At 31.9% G+C, this 5,147-nt stretch overlaps 1 pseudogene; it reads left to right on the top strand.

The window, feature by feature from the left end:
- The first annotated feature begins 4,788 nt into the window (after window positions 1-4,788).
- Window positions 4,789-4,906, top strand: LOC118607933 (annotated as a pseudogene).
- Window positions 4,907-5,147: the final 241 nt, after the last annotated feature.

The raw sequence follows: 5,147 nt of genomic DNA, 5'->3' as shown, positions 1-5,147 counted from the left end.
TCTTTTAGATTTAATATCTTACTAGCATATGTTTCAGAATTGATCAATCAGGACTTCGTCGCGGATGTACATGTCTCCTATATTCTTTTCCGTCATTGCTTTCCATTTGTTCCTTTCGCTGCCTTGTGGATATTTTCTTTTGATATACCTTTCTGTTTACTCTTTCTTTCTTGTTGAGTATAAAGGTTTGTTGTTGTTGTTGTTGTTGTTGTTATTTTTAATACCTGGTTTTGTTTTTTCAGTACTACACATTACATAGGAAATAATGGGAAAATAATTTTAGGATCTAGATGATGAGGCCTTCCCCTAAAGATTTATATTTGTTAGCTTCCTTTTGCAGTAGGGTTTTGTCTCTAGTTGGTAGCCTTTCTGGATGCTTTCAAGAGCCCCTTTTTGGGCCAGGACCCAAATTCCATTGCTGTTTACCAATCCCTAGGCGTCTGAAATCAAGGTTTCTCAGACTCTTACCTGCGTTAAGTAAATAGTAGTAAATGTCTCAATGGGAAATTCAACATGAAACCTGGGATTATGTCCATAGAGTTTCCCTCATCCTTAGAACGTTTCCCACAAATCCTCTTTTTCTTTGGAGATCAGTAAGGTCTTCCAAAACATGCTTCTGTTTTATAATATTTCCAGTTTTTCAAGATGTTCATAGCAGAAAAGACAAAACAAAACAACATAATCCGCATTACACAATGAAGTGCTTTATTTCCCTCTTACCACTTTTGAATAGTTCCCTTTACTAAGTTTGTAGTGAGCTGTTGATACTTAGAACGGAGATTTAGTGACCAAGGTAAGTGGCATCCTTTATGTATTAATAGTATGCTATATTTTTATAGAAAATGCTATAGCAAAGAAGTGGTATTTACTTTCCTGGATGAATACTGATAGAATGAAAGTAAGTCATGGGTAATACTAGATAAATGCATGGACCAGAGGTGAAGGCATCACCGATGCACTGTAGAGCAGTAAGAAAGTGGATTTGCTACAGATGGCTAGCACCAAAGATCCATCGTCATAATGTTAGGCATATTTTTACTTAGCATCTGTTTAGTTTGTGCAGCTTCTCTGCTTTTGCCATTGAAAGTAAATCTTAATATTATTGATTTCTTTGCTGTTTTTTCCTTGCTGAATCTCACTAGAGTCGTGTCAAATGTTTTAGTCTTTTTAATGAATCAGCTTTTGATTTTGTTCAGCATTTGTTGCTTGAGATTTTTTTATTTTTCATTGTTTTGCTGTTTCTTGGTAACTACTTAAATTTGATAATTAGTTCATTAATTTTCATCCTGTCTGGTTTTCTAGTATAAGCATTCAAGGCTATCACTTCTCAGCTTTAATTGTAACTTTCACATTTTGATCTGGTGTGTTTTTGTTATCAGTTATGAATATTATTTTCTAATATATTTTTGACCTATAAGTTTTAAGAAATATTTTGAAGATTTCTAATCTTTTAATAATTTCCCAAGATGTATTTCTAATTCAATTTAATTTTTATTAAATGCTATGTATTTATAATATGCTGTCAGATTTATTACTTATTGAAATGATTATGTTAAAATCTACTAAAATATTGGTTTCTTTGTCAAGTTATCCTTTTTGCTGTTTTAATTTTTTTTTTTTTGCTTAAATATTACGAGCCATGTCAGTAGATCTAGATAAGTTTAGAATTGAAATATTTACTATGTATCAATTAACTACTATAACTTTGATAATGACTTAAAGTCTATTTTAGTGAATAATGACAGATATTCCTTTTGTTTATATTTTCCTATTTTTTCACATTTATTTATGTTCAAACTTTTTATAGTCTCTTATAAACAGCTGCCTTTCAAGTGTTCCTTGGGGGGCCTACCAGTTCAGGACAATTTAAATTAAATGAAACTTTTTTGAAATATATGGACCGAAGCCAACCCAGAACCTGCTTGAGTTTGATATTTATTTCCAGAATCATCAAATGGGGCTTGATTTTTTTCTTATTTTTTGTTTGTTTTTAAACTTACGTAATGCCTAAACTAAGCTGAATAAGTTTCCTTCTGGTTCCCTTCCCTAGAGCAAGGTTTATTGCATATTCGGAGTTTGTAATTCCATTTTCACTCAGGGACTCTCCCGTTGGATTTCCCATCATAGACAGATCCTAGGTTTTAATTTTTTGCCATGATACCAAGTCCACAAGTTCAAATTATCCAGGATTTGGTTAGTATACTCGTTGAAAGCAAGCTTTGGTGCTTCCTTACCAACAAGCGTTCCCACTTATGCCTCATTTTGGGAAATCCAGAATGTTCTTACCCTTATGTCAACTCAGTGATCTGTATACAAATATATATTTTGAAATATATAAACCTTTGTTGTTTCAATTACCTCTTGTTTCTCTTATCTTTTTTATCTCTTCTCATTTCTTTTATTTTTACTTACTTGGCAAATTACCGGTTTTCCTCTCTAACACTTTTACTGATTTTTAAATATTCTTAATTTTAAGAAATCTGCTTTGTTCTCTGATTGTTCTTTTATTTCTTACCTAGATGGAGATTCTTCTCAAATATTTCTAAAAATACTAATAGTTTTTTAATAGAATTAAAAAACAAAACAAAACAGTTTCAGGTTCACAAAACTGAGGGAAAGGTACAGAGGTTTCTCAGTATCCTTTGCTTCTACACGTACGCAGCCACTCCTATTATCAACATCCCCCACCAGAGTGGTACATTTGTTACAATGAATAAACTTACATTGACACATCATTATCATTCAAAGTCCATAGTTTACCTTAGGGTTCACTGTTGTATTGTACATTCTATGTGTTTAGAAAAATGTAAATTTCAGATATTAACCCCTTACTGAATGTATCATTGGCGAATATCTTCTCCCATTAGTAGGCTGTCTTTTCATTTTGTTGATGGTTTCCTTTGTTGTGCAAATGACATGTATCTATTATTATGGTATCATACAGAGTATTTTCACTAAAAACCCCTGTGCTCTGCCTGATTATCCCTCCCCACCCCCAGTCCCTAGCAACCACTCATCCTTTTATTATCTGTGTAGTTTTGTTTTTTCTAGACTGTGTGGTTGTAATCATATAGTATGTAGCCTTTTCCAGATTAGCCCTTTTCACTTAGTAATATGCATTTAAGGTTCATCCATATCTTTTCATGGCTTACCAGCTCATTTCTTCTTTGTGCTGAATAGTATCAGTGGTCTGGATGTACCACAGTTTATTTATCTATTCACTCCCTGTAGAATATCTTGGTTGCTTTCAAGTTTTAGCAATGATGAATAAAGCTGCTATGTCCATGTGCAAATTTTTGTGTGCACATAAGTTTTCAACTCCTTTGGGTAAATACCAAGAAACATGATTGCTGGACCATGTGGTTTAGTTTTGTAAGAAACTGCCAAACTTTTTCCAAAGTAGCTATACAAATTTGCATTCCCACCATCAGTGTATGAGAGTTCCTGTTGCTCCTCTTACTAGCTAGCACTATGAGTTGTCAGTGTTTTTTAGTTTGTTTGTTTGTTTTTTGTTTTTTGCCATTCTAATAGGCATGTAATGATATCTCATTATTAATTTGCAATTCCCTAATGGTAGATGATGCTGAGCACCTTTTCATATGCTTATTTGATATATGTGGTGAGGTATTTGTTAAGATATTTTGCCCATTTTTAATTGGGTTATTATTTTCTTATTGTGAGTTTAAGAGTTTCTTGTACATTTTAGAGAACAGTTGTTTATGAGCTATGTCTTTGCAAATATTTTATCCCAGTATGTGGTTTGTCTTCTTATTCTCTTGACAGTGTAGTTGGCAGAGAAAGATTTTTAATTTTAATGAAATCCAGCTTATTAATTCACCACCCCTACATTTGGGACCAGATTTCACTACTTTTATGTGATATATACATTATTCGCAGAATTCATTTTTGAGAAATTGCCTTCTTAATAATATTCATTTTTAACCTCAAAATCAATATGCATGGTGCATTCATGATCATTCACAGATATGTGCAAAGTGATGAAAAATTTGAGTTTTGCCCAACATGCATGTTCCTAGCTGAAGTCAAACAAGACAACACTCATCCTTCTTGTTATAGCTCTCATACTGTAAACAAGTGTCTTTTTTGAAGTCTCTTTGATGCCACATTTTTATGCTTTTTGTTGGTGATTGTACTTTTTATTTATTTTTCTCTATTTCTGCTTCATTTCTTTTTTTCATTTGTGATGATTTCATGGACTATAAAGGAAAATGGCTTTATTCCACCATCTTTATCCAGAAATACAATATATAATTTTACTTTAAAAATACTAACCTAAAATTTTTCTTTTTAAAGGATATCTTATTCTACTATAAATGTTGCATTGTTATGTCCACAGATGATCACTTTTGATGAGCTATAATTTTAGTATGTAGTTTTCAATGCAGGATTCAGAAATTTGAGTTCTTTCAAGATTATAAGACTCAATTTATTTTTAGTTTAGAGCAATTTTGACCCCCCCCAAAAAAAATCCATAAAGTACTCCAATTCTAGGAAAATATTTAAAATAAAAATAACATGAGCCTAATCACAGTTTTCTATAGAGGTGAAGGCTTTCTCTTCCATTTAACTTTAGGGAAAAAAAAAAATCTCTCCTATCTTATTAAAATTTTTACTTCACTTTTCTTAAATTGGATCTGTACTGAATTTTGGACAAAATGGTATGCCATTGCTTGGAAAAAGCCCATCAGTAAGATATTATTCAAAAATAGATTAATAATCAGACTGTAGATATGTAAACAACCTCTTTCATAAAAATGAATAACAAAACTTTATGGCCATGCTACCCTGAATGTGCCGATCTCATCTGATCTCAGAAGCTAAGCAGGATTGAGCCTTGTTAGTACTCGGGTGGGAGACCACCTAGGAAGACCAGGTGCTATAAGCTTAAAAAAATAAAAATAAATGACAAAAATAAAAAATAAGATAGTTGTTCTTGTATGAGGCATTATTTTAAATTATCCAATAATGTTATACACTATAGAGAGTAATTGCTGATAATTTTACTTTTTTCTATGTGATATTGCCTTTGAAAGCTTTTACTTAATATTGAATTAAGTAATTCCTTTCCAGAAAATATTTTCCCACCATTACTATTCTTCACATGTATGAAAGTTAATCAAAGTAAG

Source organism: Rousettus aegyptiacus, unplaced genomic scaffold, assembly GCF_014176215.1.
Source record: "Rousettus aegyptiacus isolate mRouAeg1 unplaced genomic scaffold, mRouAeg1.p scaffold_m13_p_9, whole genome shotgun sequence".
Classification (NCBI taxonomy): domain Eukaryota; kingdom Metazoa; phylum Chordata; class Mammalia; order Chiroptera; family Pteropodidae; genus Rousettus; species Rousettus aegyptiacus.
This window is presented reverse-complemented; position numbering and strand designations above follow the sequence as displayed.